This window comes from Triticum urartu, chromosome 3A (assembly GCF_056163025.1).
Source record: "Triticum urartu cultivar PI428250 chromosome 3A, HENAU_Tu73, whole genome shotgun sequence".
In the NCBI taxonomy this organism is placed as follows: Eukaryota; Viridiplantae; Streptophyta; class Magnoliopsida; order Poales; family Poaceae; genus Triticum; species Triticum urartu.
Genome location: NC_141875.1, coordinates 285,854,251 through 285,872,918, shown reverse-complemented (window position 1 = coordinate 285,872,918; position 18,668 = coordinate 285,854,251).

Here is an 18,668-nt window from a genome sequence, read left to right as displayed (position 1 = left end):
GCACCGCAGGGGGCTCCCCTACACCGTCCCTCTCGCTGCCTCGTCCACCGCCAGCTACGGGCGACATAGCTCACGCAGCACCTCCACCACCCCTACACCAAGACAGTGCCCTAGCACCAAAGCGCGCGGCTCCAAGGCGCGACCTGCCACGCCAAGCTCCCGCGCATGAAGAAAGAAGTTGTCAATAAGTCCATTGTCCGCAAGAAAACGCTCCTGCGCTCCCGGCGCCGCTACGACAAGACCGTGCGCCGCATGTGATGGCGGTGCAAGGGCGTCAAGGCCAGGCTCCACATCAGCAAACGGTCCCGATGGCCACCGTGAGCTGTCGCGCTATCATCCCCGAGCTGCGTAGCATCGCATGGCCAGGCAAGGTCAAGCCAGACCTGCCTCCGTGCTATGACGGCACCCCCGACCCTGCGGAGTTCCTACTGCTCTATGAGTTGAGCATCGAGATGGCCAACGGCGACAAGAAAGTCATGGCGAACTAGTTCCCCATGGCTCTCAAGGATGGTGCGCGCTCGTGGGTCCTGAACCTGGCCCCGGGCTCCATCTCTTCCTGGAACGATATGCATGACCGTTTGGTCGCCAACGTCTAGGGCACGCGTGACCGCCCCCGGCCGCGGGTGACCTGCGCCGCGTCTAGCAACAACCGGGAGAGACCCCCCAGAAGTACATCCAGTGCTTCAACAACGTCCGCCTCAAGATCCCCAAGGTGACGGACGAGGCCATCATCTCTGCGTTCTCCGACAGCGTCCGGGACGTTAAGATGAAGGAGGAATGGCGCCTTAACCTCCTCGAGCTCCAAGCTGCCGACCCGGAGGAGAAGAAATCCAAGGCCAAGGACATGAAGTGCAAGGGAGTCACCGTGCTCGCAGCGGAGCCGGACACGAAGCACGGCAGGGACCATCTTGAGTCATCCAAGGGCAGCCGACCGTCCTGCGCCTTCCACAACATGCACAGCCACAACACCAACGATTGTCAAGAGCTTAGGGACATTTGCGATGGACGCTTCGGTCGATGCCCCGAGCGCAACGACCGAGGCTACGACCATGGAGGAGGGCGCGGCGGAGGATGCTGGGACGACCATGGCCCACGCCACGTGTGGTGCGACTGACCTCGTGAGGACTGCTGGCAAGATCAGCCTCGCGAGGATCGCCCTCAGGGCAACCCCAGTCTTCCTCCCCTGCCACCACCACCAAGAAGGAATGATGACCACCATCCAGACGAGGGGGCTGGGGTCTTCCAAGAGCAGCGTGCTATCGCCTGCATCTTGGGTGGAGCTCAAGCCCTAGCCTCACACCGTATCTTCAAGCAGTTTGCTCGCGAGGTGAACGCGGTCCACCCCAAGCTCGAGGCCACTCACCCGCTCAGGTGGTCCAAGTGTGCCATCACTTTCAGTTCGGCAGATCAGCTCAAGTGCGCGGCTACCACTGGCGCTCTCCCAATGCTTTGTTCACCCGTCATCAGCAATGTGCAAGTCACCAAGACCGTCATCGACGGCGGCGCACGGCTCAATGTCCTATCCGTCGAGACGTTTGACAACCTACAAGTGCCCTACAATCAGCTTGAGCCTACCAAGCCTTTCTCAGGAGTGATAGGTTCGGCCCGCCTCCCAGTCACCTTTGGAGAACACAACAACTACCGCACCAAGCTTATCGACTTCGACGTTGCCCACATTCGTCTGTCGTACAATGCCATCCTCGGGTATCCAGCCCTAGCCAAGTTCATGGCAGTGACGCACCACGGCTACAACGTCCTCAAGATGCCAGGGAGCTCCCTCGAGCGCACCTTCCAAGCAGCGTCAATCGAAGACCCCGACAACAATGCAGCTCGGTACCCTCGTGAGGTCATCCCCAAGAAGAAGAAGCAGCTACTCTGTGACGCACCTCAGGAGGGCAGCGCCGCAAGTGGTACCTCGCCAGGATCAGCGCCCGCACCTAGGGCGCCTCCCTCTATCGGATAGGAAGGCGCGCTCGGCGCCCTCCTTGGGCATGGCTCGGGGGCTCTCTTCTGGAGGGCCTCAGACCTTGCCAGTGTCGCGAGGGAGGCGCTCGGGCACCACTTGGAGGCATGATTCAGGAGGACACTAGGCAAGGAGCGCCCGTTGCCCAGGAGTTCATCACCAAGGTATCTCATGAGCTTTAGGAAGCAAGAGCAATACGCGGCGAACGCCACCCACCTGGCGTTGCTCCCCACCCTGGCGAGGGTGGTGAGCTGCGCGTCTGCATCGACATACCAGGGCTCAACTCAGCCGCATCTCAGGAGCGCTTCTAGACTTCACATGTTGGGCGCTACGAAGGTCCACCTCACCGCTACGTTCGCATGTTGTTCGGCCTGCCGAGCGTGGCTGCTGCCTTCCAGCACAACCTGCGGAGCGTCATGGCGGGTCAGGAGGCCAGGCACCACGCAGTCCTGGCAGAGATGGCGAAGGTCCTCAAGGAACGGCCTAGACCCCCAGAGCCTCCCGAGGCTCAGGGCCCTGGTGGCTCATGAGGAGCAACCCCTTCGCCACGTACCTTCAGCTGCCTCAACACCCCTTCATCAATGGAACCAGGTGACACTTTCCAAGTTTTTTTAGCTGGGAGCGCCCCCAGGGATGCATCATTCCGAGGCTGCATGGGTCCATCCCTGTGGCATGTATCCCTTCTTTTTTATACCCTTAGCTTACCATGCTGGGGGTGCCCCTCGGGCAGCATCATACGCAAGCCGCTCGGGCCGGACCCAGTGGCACGTATCATTGATGCATTTACCCGAGCTAGTTTGCCTTCCATGCTTAACCTATCTGTGACTATCACCTGCTTTATTGTCGCCCACCGCGGGAGGCACGCGCCGGTCGTCTTTCTTCTGGACCCTTTGCGTGAGAGGGTTAGGCACGACGTCTCTGGTACCTGCAGCGTCGATAAATCCAATGGCTGAGCTTTGTCTAGCGGGCCAGCCCCATTCATGTCACCCTGGGGCCGTTGGTTCTTGGCTTTCTCACGCGATAACCTCAGGAGATTCGTTCGGCGCAGGTTGTCTGACCAGCACGCAGGACACACAGCAAAGAAGAATCATGACCAGGCACAACCCTCCTTGAGGTAGGCCTCGTGAGTCCCACGCTGGCTCACGAGTGCCCAGACACACCTCGTCTATCCCTGCCGTGCAAGCCACGTGTCAGGGCGGGGCTGTACACGCCCCGGGGGCTCTCCGCAGTAGGGAGTCCCCTCCCACGTACCAGTGGAAGCACCATGCTCCGCGCTGGCAGTCGACGCTACCGAGGAGCGGCTATGCCCGTGCAAGTGCAGAAGCGCCATGGTCCGTCCTGGTGATAAACAACTGAGGGTGGCCTCATGACCGTATCAACCTTAGGGAGCCTCCGGGCTTGGTGTCTGGCCTCATCGCAACGCCTCCCCTCGGGAGAGCCGAGCAAGGGGGCTAGGCATGGGGGCTGCGCTTGGGTCACGTCCAAGCATACACCACCCCGCCAAGTCCCTTCGACCTAGTCATCGCGCACCCTCCCAAGAGGAGCTAAGCTATGAAGGTCGTTACAACGTCAAGGGAGACTCCTAAGCATCGCGACTCAGGAGCCTAACTGATCACGTAGCCCCTCACTCCTTGGCTCGTCCGGGTGATCCGGTCGGACCAATGGCGGCTGAGGTATGCGCGGGGTCGGGCCCTGCCGACGTAGAACACTAGACCTACCATTGCATCTCCTTTCCACAAGCTGTTTGCATGTCAAGGGGGACTCCTGATCATCGCGACCTAGGAGCCTAACTGACCATGTAGCCCCTCACTCATTGATCCGTCCCGGTGATCCGGTCGGCCCAATGATGGCTGAGGTATGCGCGGGGTCGAGCTATGCCGATGTAGAACGTAAAGCAAATGCGAAGGAAATCACAAAATCTCAAAGCAAATATTACAAGACATATTGTTCTCCGAATATCAAACACAAGTTTAAATGCCTCCACGAGGCACGCTACATGCTACAGGAGTTTCAACAGGAAAGGAGGCGCAAGCCAGTCATCCCTGGATACCGCCGGCACCCACAAGAGTCGCCCCCTCCTGGGTGGCGTCGCCTTCACCTGCACCACCGGTCAAAGGCGCGGGGGCGAAGGCGTCGAACTTCTTCAACAGGGCTTACACCTAACCTTTGACGGCTACAGCGGCAGCTGCGCAGTGTTCATCAATCACAGGCTCCAGCAGCTCGTCAAGGCGGGTTGCAGGATCGCGAAGATGGAGGTGGCTGAAGACGCATGTCAGCGCGGCTGAAGAAAGGATGTGAGCCTCTTCCTCTGCCAATGGGCCGATGCTGTGCACGACTTCCACAAGCGCCTTGACCAAGTAGGGAAGCAACTGGGCGGGGCCGTCCACATTGGTAGCCAGCAGGTTCTCGAACCCCTTCTCATAGAGTGACTTTAGAGCCTCGCGAGACCTCTTCTCGAGAAGCGCGAAGGCCGTGCGGTCCTCAGCCAGAACCTTCATCTTGGCGTCAAGTTCGGCTTTCTCAGCCTGCACCTTTTGCTCCAGGTCCTCTAGCCGGCTACCCTCGGTGGCCTGTGCTTGTGCCAGCTGCTCTAGCTCGACATCGCGGCCCTTGACTGCGTCCTCCCAGGCCTTCATCCTCTCTTCCTCCGCCTTATGGCCACGGGCATCTTCGGCACGCTCTTCACGCAGGATCTTCAGTTCAGCCTCCAGCACCCGGTAGCGACCTTGGGTGGCCTCGGCGTCCTTCAGCGCCGCCTCGCGAGCAACTGCTGCCTGAGTTGTGGCTCCCTTCTCCCGCTCAGAGGTCGCCGCAACCTGGGTCAGCGCTGCCCGAACGGACACGTCGGAATGGAGCCAACCAGAGACCAGCTCCAGACGCCCAGCCGCCAGGAGGGATTCGGCGCTCTGGAGATCTTCTCGCAGCCGGGCCATCTCAGAAAGGGCCCGCTCCAGGACATCAGGAGAAGCAGAGGAACCTGGGGCCGGCAATACAATAGAAGAGGAGGAAGAGGCATCGTCCTCACCATGGCCGGGAGGCAGGAAGCTCCTGAGCCTCTTGGACCTCAGCACCCGAGCCGGACTCTGGCAACTCCCGAGTCAGCGGGGCCTCGAGGGCTGACTTCTCCCAAGGATGCTCCACCCAGCATCGCGAGAATGATCGGGCTGTAGAAGCACGAGCACCATCCCCACCTTTGCTCATGGAGAAGGGCGCAGCCACAGGAGGCGACCTAGGCTCAAGCAGCACCACCTCGCTCACCCTTCTCTTTGCCGCAGGCGTCGGCCTAGTTACACAACAAGGAAGAAGAGTTGAAAACAAGCATCAGCAGCAAAAATAAGGCAGGACGAGAACACTTACTGATCCACCATGGCGTAGTCCCTCTCTTCGGGAGCTTGAAGCCGGAGAGCTTTGTGACCCGAGGCGCGGGTGCACCAGCTCCCGAAGCAGAAGCAGGAGCAGCAGCTGAGCTGGAAGCATCTCCAGGCGGCACCAGAATAGAAGCAACATCCTGGGAGATCAGCGCTGATCGGTCCCTCGTCGGGATTACAGGCGGCTCTCCATTCTCCTGGCAGGCATCAGCCTCGTCGTCGTTAGGAAGGGTGCAGAGGATGTTAGCTTTGCTCAAGGAGGAGGTCTCCCCCATCCCTTCAGGGGTCAACCCCCGAGTCTTCCTCCTCCTCTTCCTCCCCGCGGGGCTCACCAGAAGACAGCTCCACCGGCGTCGGCGCCGCAGGCGCCCCAGTGGGCGTTGGTGGCACCAGCCCGCGCCCATCAAAGGTCGGCCTGGCCGCCATGACTAGTACCCCATCCTTGCGGTGTAACAAGGGAGTGAAGACATTCGGCGGGTACTCCTAGTCGACCCCGACCAGGAGGTGGAGAGCCACAGCCAGCTCATCATCGAACAAGGCTTTCAGGCTCAGGCGAACCTTGTCCTCTTCTTTCCCAAGCTCCCACAAGGGGCACATACGTGCCTGAGGGGCGCTATGTGCAGCATCAGGAATTCCCTCAGGAGCATGGCCCCTGTCACCTTTGTCGCCTTCGTGTTTCCCGGCTTCAGGTCGGCGTTCATCTGCTCCAGCTCCAACGTCCCCGCTCATTAGTGAGTTTCGTGCGAGACCACCCCTTGTCGGACTGGGGCATTTCCGTCGGCAGGGTCAAGCGTGGGTGGATGCACTTGGCGTCCATCATGGCCCACTTGCTCCTGAAGCCATCGGCCTTCTTCCCTATCTTCGAGATTGAGTTGGCCTTGCCGGGCGCGATGAAATTGGCACACCCGGAGGTATAACCCTCGTTGATGTGGAGGAAGAAGAAGTGACGCAGCAGAGCCACAGATAGCATCATGCCGAGGTACGCGTTGTAGTAGTAGGCAAAGATCGACTAGAGGAGGATAGAGTTGGGATGAAGGTGCAGCGCCTACAGTCCGTAGTGGCCAAGGACCTCGTAGAAGAAGTCAGAGAAGGGGGTAACCAGCTCGTGAAGAAAGGGAAGAAGGTGCTTCCCTCGGGCTCCGTCACGTCGGAGTCGGCCCGGAGCTCAGTCTTCCCCCTCTCATTGCCTTCCCCCGCTGTAGGCAAGTGCGTGGCAGCGAGGTTCTTCTCCGAGACGTTGGGTGCGTCGAGAGCTGGCTCGTACCAAGACGGCGTCAAGGCGGGCTTGACCCTTCGAGGCGCCATTGGTCGCTGATGCAAAAAAGGATGGGAATAGATCTGGAGATTTCGGAAGCACTGAGCAAGAAAGGGGATCTGGAGCAAGGCGAAAGGAAGCAATTGTAACGCCCACGATGCGGCTATATCTCCCACGTGTCGAAGCATGACTTAGAGGCATAACCGCATTGTAAGCAATGTCGCAAGTGGTATAATCTTCACACAACCCATGTACAGAATAAGAAAAGAGGTACATGGTTGGCTTACAATCACCACGTCACACAATGCATAAATATATCATTACAATTATCCAGATACAATCAAGGTCCGACTACGGAACCAAAATAAAGACAACCCCAAATGCAACAATGTCCCCGATCGCCCCAACTGGGCACCACTACTGATCATCTGGAAAGGAAACTTAGTATCGTCCCGAGTCCTCATCGAACTCCCACTTGAGCTCAGTTGAATCTCCTGGAATGGTATCATCGGTCCCTGCATCAGGTTTTGAAGGTAATCTGTGAGTCAAGGGGACGCAGCAATCTCACACCCTCGCGATCAAGACTATTTGAGCTTATAGGTGGTGTAAAAGGTATGAGGTGGAGCTGAAGAAAGCACTAGCATATATGGTGGCTAACATACGCAAAAGAGAGCGAGAAGAGAAGGCAAGGCACGGTCGAGCAACTATGATCAAGAAGTGATCCTAGAACAACCTACGTTCAAGCATAACTCGAGACCGTGTTCTCTTCCCGGACTCCACCGAAAAGATACCATCATGGCCACACACTCGGTTGATTCATTTTAATTAAGTTAAGTTTCAGGTTTTCTACAACGAGACATTAACAAATTCCCATCTGCCCATAACCAAGGGCACGACTTTCGAAAGATCAAATCCCTGCAGGGGTGTCCCAACTTAGCCTATCACAAGCTCTCACGGTCAACGAAGGATATTCCTTCTCCCAAGACAACCAGATCAGACTCGGAATCCCGATTACAAGACATCTCGACAATGGTAAAACAAGTCCAGCAAGACCACCCGCTATGGCGACAAATCCTGATAGGAGCTGCACATATCTTGTTCTCAAGGCACACCGGATGAACACTACGTACAACTAAAACCAACCCTCAAGTTTCCCCGAGGTGGCGCTGCAAGTAGCTCTGTTTTGGACCAACACTCAGAGGAGCACTGGCCCGGGGGTTTAAAATAAAGATGACCCTTGAGTCCGCGGAACCCAAGGGAAAAAGAGGCTAGGTGATGAATGGTAAAACCAAGGTTGGGCCTTGCTGGAGGAGTTTTACTCAAGGCGAACTCTCAAGGGGTTCCCATTATAACCCAACCGTGTAAGGGACGAAAAATCAAGGAACATAACACCAGTATGACGGAAACTAGGGCGGCAAGAGTGGAACAAAACACCAGGCATAAGGCCGAGCCTTCCACCCTTTACCAAGTATATAGATGCATCAAAAATAGACAAGATATAATAGTGATATCCCAACAATAAACATGTTCCAACAAGGAACAAACTCCAATCTTCACCTGCAACTAGCAACGCTATAAGAGGGGCTAAGCAAAGCGGTAACATAGCCAAACAACGGTTTGCCAGGGCAAGCTGGGTTAGAGGTTTGACATGGCAATATGGGAGGCATGATAAGCAAGTGGTAGGTATCGTAGCACAGGCATAGAAATAGAGCGAGCAACTAGCAAGCAAAGATAGAAGTGATTTCGAGGGTATGGTAATCTTGCCTGCAAAGTTCTCCGAATTGACGTTAGCTTGATCCTCGTAAGCGTACTCAACTGGTTCCTCAATCATGTACTCGTCTCCCGGCTCTACCCAAATCAAGAACAACAAGCAAAGGGAACCACGATCAACCATGGTGCAATGCACATGCAACATGATGTGAAACATGGCATGATATGCGGGATGTGATATGCAATGCATATGCATGTTTCGGGAAGGAAAGATTGAACCAGGCCTCAACTTTGAAAACCAAGAGATCTGCTTGAAAGATGAGTTGATTTCGGTCAAAATTGATATAAAGATCACCGGAATCGGATGCACGGATTGCAAATGGCAAGCAAAATAAATATGGCACCGATCTGCGATTAACATCACGATGCCTTCTTAATGCATCATGAACAACAAGCTACTGCACTATAACATAACAACAAAGCACACATGGCAGTGATCCACTCAAGATGCTTGACAAAAGATGAAAACTGAGCTACGGCTAATTCAGTCAACAGCAGGTTCAAACAAGTATTGCAAAAGTGCAAAAGATATCAGGTTACAGACTTAGTGAAAATAACAACTTGCCAGCAATTTAACATTAGGAAGCAATGTTTAGAGAAAGATATCAACATGCTAAAGGAACATATCATGGCAAAGCAAGGAATGGCATGAAGCTACTCAAAGCATACAAGAAAAGTCCTTTACTGACCATAAGCCAAAAGGGATCAGAAAATACAATGGCAACCATGTGAACATAGCAACTTTCGTTAACAGATTCAGACTTAGTAGAAAACTGGAACATGGCAAAAACAGATTCACGTAGGCATGTTTGTGAGCTCGATGCACTCACCACAAGGCATTGCATGACAAACTAAGCATACACCCTGCAAGTATATATGGCATAGAAGCTAAACATGGCAAGAACAACCTCATAGCATGCATGGAACAACCACAACAACCCCGGCAAAATTGCTTAACATGTAAACAATCTGCCAGTAACATTTTATAGCAAAAGTAGAACAAGATTGAGTCATGCTAGGGTGCTGCATAATTGCAAACAAAGACATGGATGGATAGAGCACAACAATATCTCAAAATGATCCTTACTGAACTTGCTCAAAAGAGGCATGGATCTCTCTGTAGCAACAAGAATACATGGCATAAAAATTATATCTGGGAAAACACTTAGAAGATTTCTAAGTCCCTGAAATCAGCAACATCACGAGGGCTACTTTGCATGCTTGTGCTAGTCACCACAGAGATCACAAAAATACATGGCATACACCCCTGTAAAGATGGCATAGCATACTTCAAAACACATGCCCACATTAACCATGGCAAAAATGAAAAATGTCCAATTACTGATAAGAATCTGAAACTATCATTGCATAGCACTCTTGCAACAGCATTTAGGGCATCAACATGAGCTCAAATGAACATGGTGCAATGGGATGAAATGAATTACTCGTCGACACGAACAATTTGACATGCTACACGGCCAAAACTGAGCCATGGAAGGAAAGTTATGGCATGATGAAAAATGCTAAAAGTTACTGGGACTTAGGGCAAAAATTAGGTCAACCATCGAGTTTTTCAGATCTGGATCGGCACGGTCTCTGAGATCCGCCGGAGTTGGCGCCGGAGTTGGAGAAGCTGCTCACCGGCGCGGAGGAGGAGGCGGTGGCCGGAGCGGGACCCGAGCGGCGGCGAGGAAGGCGGCGAGGCGATGCGGTGGCGCCGGGGCGCGGCGAGGTCGGGCGGCAGCGACCGGGCGAGAAGGTGGCGAGGTCGAGGTGGCGGTGGCCGGCGATGGCGTCTGCGGCGGCGCCGGACGGCGAGGAGGAGGCGCGGGCGAGGAGGAAGACGGCGGCGGTGTGCACGGGCCGGGGAGGGCCCGCAGCGGGCTTCGGCGGGGCGGCGAAGTGGGCGCGGCGGCTCGCCTTGTCAGGGAGCGACACGTGGTGGCGGACGTCGGAAACGGACACATCCGGCCGGCCAGTTTTTGTCCCGCGGCGCGAGGAGAGGGAGGGGTTAGGGTTTCATCCGTGATTTTTGGGGGGAGATGCCTTTATATAGGTAGAGGGAGCTAGGAGGCTCCAAATTGAGCACGGTTTGCGGCCATGTGATCATGATCGAATGACCTAGACGATGGAGGGGGTTTAGATGGTTTTAGTGCCACTTTGGAGGGGTGTTGGGCTGCAACACACACGAGGCCTTCTCGGTTCCTCGGTTAACCGTTGGAGTATCAAACAAAGTCCAAATGGCACGAAACTTGACAGGCGGTCTACCGGTAGTAAACCAAGGCCGCTTGGCAAGTCTCGGTCCAATCCAAGAACGTTTAACACACGCACATGAAAAGAGGTAAAAGGGAACACCGGAGGACATAGGATTGCCGGAATGCAAAATGGACAACGGGGAAAATGCTCGGATGCATGAGATGAACACGTATGCAAATGCGAAGCACATGATGACATGATATGAGATGCATGACAAAGACAAAAACAAAACAAAGACAAAACCCGACAACAAGGAAATATCATAATTTAGTGCTGAAAATGGCAAGAGTTGGAATACAAATATGGCAGGTTACATATGGGGCGTTACAACACTCCACCACTACGAAAGGATCTCATCCAGAGATCTAGGACTGGCAAAACTACCGGTATTCGGAAGGGAGGTGGTCCTCGCGTAACCAAGTGGCTTCACAGTCGAAATGATGTGACCACTTCACTGTCAGGAATTTGATAGACTTGTTGCGAGTCTTGCACTCAGTTTCTTCAAGAATAGCAACGGGGTGCTCATGATAAGACAGGTCTTCTTGGAGATCAATCTCTTCAAAGTTGATGGTGCGGTTAGGAGTCTTGAAACACTTGCGGAGTTGAGGCACGTGAAACACGTCATGCACGTTTGCAAAGTTGGATGGAAGCTCAAGTTGATAGGCGAGATCGCCTCTTTTGCCAATGATCTTGAAAGGACCCACGTATCTTGGGGCAAGCTTCCCTTTGATACCGAAGCGACGAGTACCTTTCATTGGAGAGACACGGAGGTAGACATGGTCTCCGATCTCGAAAGCCAAGTCACAATGTTTGCTATCATAGTAACTCTTCTGGCGCGATTGCACGGCTTTGAGATTTTCACGAATGACTTTGCACATTTCTTCAGCCTCTGTGATCAAGTCATTGCCAAGAAGTTGGCATTCACCACTCTCTGACTAGTTAAGAGGAGTACGGCACTTCCTGCCGTAGAGAATCTCGAATTGGGCCTTGCCCGAACTCGCTTGGAAGCTGTTGTTGTAGGAGAACTTGGCATATGGAAGACAATCTTCCCACTTCATACCGAAATAAATGACACAAGCCCTGAGCATATCTTCAAGAATTTGATTGACTCGCTCGACTTGGGCACTAGTTTGAGGATGAAAAGCTGTGCTGAAGCGAATGTTGGTGCCCATGGCCTTCTAGAAAGAATCCCAAAACTTGGAGGTAAAGATGCTACCACGATCTGAAGATATCAACTACAGAATGCCGTGTAGAGAGACAATCCTGGAGGTATATAGCTCTGCCAACTGAGCTGCTGTGATAGATTCTTTGATAGGAAGAAAATGAGCCACTTTAGTGAGCTTGTCGATGACACCGAAGATAGCATCATTGCCACGCTTGGACTTTGGAAATCCCGTCATGAAGTCCATCTCGATATGGTCAAACTTCCATTCTGGAATGGCAAGAGGTTGGAGGAGACCAGCTGGTCGTTGGTGTTCTGCTTTCACTCTTCTGCAGACATCACATTGATTCACGAACTGAGAAATCTCGCGCTTCATTCGAGTCCACCAACACGATTGCTTGAGGTCATGGTATATCTTTGTACTTCCAGGGTAAATAGAGGGGAGTGAATTGTGAGAGTTGTTCATGATGACTTTACGAAGGTCACCTTTGGAACAACAATGCGATCCTCGAAGAATAGAGTATCCTTGTCATCAAGACTGTAGCACCTGTACTTGGGATGACTCTTGGCAATCCCAATCTTCACCTTCTTCACCATAGCATTAAGAAGTTGAGGCTAACGAATCTGATCTTCCAATGTAGGAGAGACTTGGAGGTTGGCAAGGAATCCTTGAGGAACAACTTGAAGATTAAGTTTGCGGAAAGCTTCACAAAGCTCTGGTTGGTAGGGCTTGATAATCAAATTGTTGCAGTAAGCCTTTTTGCTCAATGCGTCAGCAATTACATTCGCCTTGCCTGGAGTATATTCAGCACTCGGATAATACTCTTGAATCATTTCGACCCAACTAGTCTGCCTGAGGTTGAGGTTGGGCTGAGTGAAGATGTACTTGAGACTCTTATGATCAGTGTAGATGTCCACTTTCCTTCCCAATAAGGGATGTCTCCATGTTAAAAGAGAAGGGAACACTGTCGCCAACTCAAGGTCGTGAGTGGGGTAGTTCTTTTCGTTGGGCTTCAACTGGCAAGAAGTATAGGCCACAACTTTCTTCTCTTGCATCAACACTGCACCGAGACCTTGAAAGGAAGCATCACAGAAAACTTCGAACGGTTTGGATTCATCAGGAGGAGTCAGAACTCGAGCAGTGACTAACTTCTCTTTGAGGGTGTTGAAAGCAATGTCACATTCAGGTGACCAGACACACTTCACATGCTTCTGGAGAAGGTTGGAAAGAGGTTTCATGATCTTAGAGAAGTTCTCAATGAACCTTCGACAATAGCTTGCGAGCCCAAGGAAGAGCCAGAGTTTCTTCACATTTTGAGGCGGTTCCCAATTCACAATTGCATACACCTTCTCAAGATTCACGGCTATGCCCTTGCCAGAGATGATATGCCCAAGGTAGAGAACCTCATCGAGCCAAAACTCATACTTTGGAAACTTCGCATAGAACTGATGTTCTCTGAGCTTATACAGCACCAATCTCAAGTGCCTGGCATGATCCTCCTTGTTCTTGGAAAAGACCAAAATGTCATCGAGGTAGACCAAGACGAAGTCATTTGTGTAGGAGTTCAAGATGAAGTTCATCATGCGAGAGAATGTTGGAGGGGCGTTGACAAGGCCGAAAGACATGACAGTGTATTCATATGAACCATAGCTTGTTCTGAATGCTGTCTTGGGGATATCCTCTTCACGAATGCGAATCTGATGATAACCCATACGGAGGTCAATCTTGGAGAATACTTGAGCACCTTTGAGTTGTTCGAAAAGCTCATTGATGTTGGGAAGTGGGTACTTGTTTTTTATGGTCTTCTTATTCAATGGACAGTAGTCGACACAAAGTCGGTCCGTTCCATCCTTATTCTTGACGAAAAGAACACCACAACCCCATGGAGAAGAACATGGTCGTATGAGACCCGTACGCTCTTGAATATCGAGTTGTTTCTTCAGCTCCTTCAACTCTTCAGGTCCAATCTTGTAAGGATGTTTGCAAACAGATTTCGTGCCAGGCTCAAGATCGATGACGAATTCAACTGGCCGATGAGGTGGCATTCCTGGAAGCTCTTCTGGAAAGACGTCTTGATATTTGCAAACGACTGGAATCTGAGATATGGCATCCATCTCGCCCTTCTCGTTGAGAGAAAACAGTTGAATGGTATCATCACGAGCGGCAAAGACGATTACATCCTCAGACGAATGTGTCAATTGAATCTGCCTAGCGGCACAGTCAGGCTGAGCCTTGTTCTTAGAAAGCCAGTCCATTCCGAGAATAAGATCAATATCTGAGTTAACAAGGACCACTGGAGAGGACAGAACCTTATAGTCGCCCAATGTCATAGTAACATCCGGGACGCAATTGTTAGATGTCATTTGCTTGCCCGGGGACACAATCTTCAACGGGAAAGGAATCTTTTCGGTCACAAATTCATGCTTGGCAACAAAAGGTCTTGAAATAAAAGAAAGCGATGCACCAGTGTCAAAAAGAACTTTTGTAGGAATATCGTTAACAGGAAGGTTACCCATGATCACATTTGATGAGTCCTCTGCCTGAGCTGCGTTCATCATGTTGACCTTGGCATGCTTGGGATTATGCTTGACCACTGTGGTGCTAGCAGATCTCACAGGAGGAGGAGGAAGACGCCTCTGATTGAAACATTTGTTGGCATAGTGACCCTTCTGCTGACACTTGTTGCACGTGACCTCTGAAAGCGGATGGTGATACAGAGCACTTGATCTTGGAGCTTGAGACAAAGTCTTCTTCTAAAAGCCTGCGTTGGGTGGGTGGGAAGATCCATTGCCACCTTTGCTCTTCTGCTGATAAGGCTGACGGAACGGAGGAGGAGGCAACCAATACTTTTGCTGCTTAGTTGCCACTTGAGTTGGGGAAGAAGGAGTTGCATTCCTGACTCGCTTCTTGGAAACATCACACTTGAGTTGAGAAGCCTCTTGTTTCAGTGCCATATTGTAGAACTCGTCGTACTTCTTCGGCTCAAAAAGCAAAAGGGCTAGTTGGAGATCTTCTCTGAGGCCACCCCTGAACTGATAAATCATGATCTTCTCGTCAGGGACGTCTTGCTTAGCGAAACGAGCGAGCTTCTGGAACATGATGTTATACTGGTAAACAGACAAGCTGCCTTGCTTCAGATTGCGGATCTCGTCACGCTTGCTCTCAACAACACTCTAAGGAATGTGGTGAGCTTTGAAGTCTTGACGGAATTCATCCCAGGTAATCACACGACCTCCTCTGGAATCTTTGTATTGCTGATACCACTCTGCAGCTTGGTCTTTAAGTTGGAACGAGGCAAACTTGACAAAGTCCTCAGGCCTGACATTGCTGCACTCGAAATGCTTGCAGATATCCGCGAGCCAATCATCAGCGTGTGTTGGCTCGACAGAGTTACTGAAGGTCTTTGGCTGGTTAGCGAGGAACTGCTTGAGTGTAGCAAACTGATTCTGATTGTTGCCATGGACTTGATTTCCTTAGTTGCGCTCTTGCAAGAGTTGCATGAGCATCTGCGTGTTGGCGTTGGTAGCGGCCATCACAGCTATCCATGCCTCCGGAGGTGGAAGTGGTGGTGGCGGTTCAGGATTCTGACACGTTGGAGGAGCCATCCTGAAGAGGGTGACATTCGTTAGCATCTTGACAGACATATATTCAAGCTGAATCAAATGGATTGAAATTGCAACATATAGTCTTAACATTCGAACAAGAATGAACGAATGCAATCCAAATTAAATGGTCACACTTCCATAAATTGAGAAGCCACTTAGGTTGTGATGCCCCGAGACCGTTGCGCCAGGTGTCATCCAGTTATTCGATATTGTTGCCTTGTCATTCACTTGCGTGTTGCATCTTACCATGTCATCATGTACATTGCATCATCATGTTTTCAAAACTTGCATCCGTCCGAGTTCCCCAATTCTCTGTGTTGTCCGTTCCGAGTCCAGACACACTTGCACGCCCCCGCGGCATGTCCAAAATAGTATTTTATAAGTGGCCGAAAAATGTTCTTGGAATGGGTTGAAAGTTGGCGTGCGGTCTTCTTATAGTGTACATAGACCGCCTGTCAAGTTTCATCGCATTCGGAGTTCGTTTGATAGCCCAACCGTTAAACTATAGCGGCAGTATAGCCGATCTATCGTCGGATGTTTTCGGTCTCCGGAAACAGTTGCCGGGTCTCTCTCTCCTCTCTTCTCAGTCTATCTCTCTAGCACAGCCCACCTAGCCCTCCACTCTGACCGGTGCCATCGAATCGTGATCCGAGGGTCCGGAAGCCCCCCAAACCCCTCCTAACCCTAATCCTAACACCCCCTTTCCTTATATAAACCCCCTTCCTTCCAAATTTTGGACAGCCTAGACAAATCCACCTACCTCTAGCCTTCCCCCTCCTCGGTTTTCCGCGCCTAGCCGCAGTCCCGCCGCCATTTGGCACCGCCCAACTGGCCAGCCGCCGCCAGCTAGGCGCTCTCCACCATCCCCGTCGCGCCACGTCACCCATCAACCTCCCTGCACCGCTCGGGCCCGTCGAAGCCCGTCCGCGGCCCGCTGCGGGCCGAATCTGGCCCGACGCTACCCCTACAAGCAACCGCGTCGCCCCGCTCCTCCCACCTCTCGCTCGATCTCGATGGGATTGGGAGCGCTCGCTGCCGCCCACTGCACGACGCCATCTACCGCCGCCATCGTCGGAGATGTGTACCGGCGACCCCGCACCCTCCTTCCTTTTCCCCGATCTCTCTCTCTAACCTCTCCCTTCCCGATTCTCTCTCTCTGCCAGGAATCCCATGGAGCACCGCCGCCGATCTGCTTCACCCTCGCCGGATCCCTTCGACCATCGCCGGAAATGGGGCCGCCGCACCCGGATCTGGTCTGCTCTGGCCGCCGGTGCCCGTCCCCAACCTCCTGGACCTGCGGCCTCCACCCAGTTCGCCGCCGCCATGACCTCTGTGTTGTGCGCGGGATCAGGCGGACGACTGCTCAGCCTCGCTCGCCTCCTCGCTGGGCCACTAGATCCTGCGTCCCTGGCCTAGATCCAGCGCCCGTGTGGACCGCAGGCAGGCCGGCCCAACCGCTGCCAGAGCCGGCCTCCTCTACTTCTGAAATGGGCTAGGCCCATGGTGAGCTCCTAGTGCCCACCAGTTTCAGCCTGTGCCTTTTTTTCGTATTGGCGATTTTATCATTTATTCCTGAGACAGCAGTTTTTGCAGAAAACCCCCTAGACTTCTTGCATCTAATAACTAATTAACCATGCACCGGATCTAAATAAATTATATATGAAACTTGCTTAGTTTTTCATCTAGTTTCATAATATGTCATTTTCATCCATGTTTAAAATGCTTAAGATGCTGTTTGTTTAAACTTGCTTAAAGAACTTGCTAAAATGATTTATTTCATAACTAAATAACCGTAACTCGGAATTTAATAAACTTTATATGTAAATGGGGTGGAAAAATGCCTAGTTTAACATGGTGTCTTTACTTGCATGTTTAACAACTCTAAAATATTGTTTAGGGGAGAACAATACCAAATCTATAATATGCTCATGAGGATTTTTCGGGACTTGTTGTTTTGTTGTTTCGGCCTCATTTAAACTTGCCAAATAGATAGTTTCATCATGATTCACCTCTTGCCATGCTAACAACATTGAATATTGTTGGGTTCATAAACAAGGTCGAACTAAATAAGTCACGTGGTGTTTCTTTGATATGCAATGGAGTTGCATGTTGAGCTCCACTCAATTTGTAGGATTGTTTGTGCATTTTGCCATGCCATGCTTCATTAAACCGGACATGCATCATACTTGATTGTGCATCTTGCCATGTTTATGTGGTGGTTGTTTACTATGTTGTGTGCTTCTTTCCGGTGTTGCTTCTTCGGGTTGGTTCCGTTAACGTCGCGTTTGTGAGGACCCGTTCGGCTACGTCCGTTTGTCTTCTTCATGGACTCATTCTCCTTCCTTGCGGGATTTCAGGCAAGATGACCATACCCTCGAAATCACTTCTATCTTTGCTTGCTAGTTGCTCGCTCTTCGCTATGCCTATGCTGCGATACCTACCACTTGCTTATCATGCCTCCCATATTGTTGAACCAAGCCTCTAACCCACCTTGTCCTAGCAAACCGTTGTTTGGCTATGTTACCGCTATGCTCAGCCCCTCTTATAGCGTTGTTAGTTGTGGGTGAAGATTGAAGTTTGTTCCTAGTTGGAACGTGGAGATGTTGTTCCTTGTTGGAACATGTTTACTTGTTGGGATATCACAATACGTTTTATTTAATTAATGCATCTATTTATTTGGTAAAGGGTGGAAGGCTCCGCCTTATGCCTAGTGTTTTGTTCCACTCTTGCCGCCCTAGTTTCTGTCATATCGGTGTTATGTTCCCGGATTTTGCGTTCCTTACTCGGTTGGGTTATAATGGGAACCCCTTGACAGTTCGCCTTGAATAAAACTCCTTCAGCAATACCCAACCTAGGTTTTACCAGTTGCACTAACAACCTAGCCTCTTTTTCCCTTGGGTTCTGCAAACTCAATGGTCATCTTTATTTTAACCCCCCGGGCCAGTGCTCCTCTGAGTGTTGGTCCGAACCGAGCTGCCTGCGAGGCCACCTCGGGGAAACTTGAGGGTTGGTTTTACTCGTAGCTAGTCTCATCTGAGTGTGCCCTAAGAACGAGATGTGTGCAGCTCCTATCGGGATTTGTCCGCACATTCGGGCGGTGTTGCTGGACTTGTTTTACCATTGTCGGGGATGTCTTGTAACCTGGACGCCGAGCCTGATCGGATTGTCTTGGGAGAAGGAATATCCTTCGTTGACCGTGAGAGCTTGTGCTGGGCTAAGTTGGGACACCCCTGCAGGGTTTTGAACTTTCGAAAGCCGTGCCCGCGGTTATGGGCAGATGGGAATTTG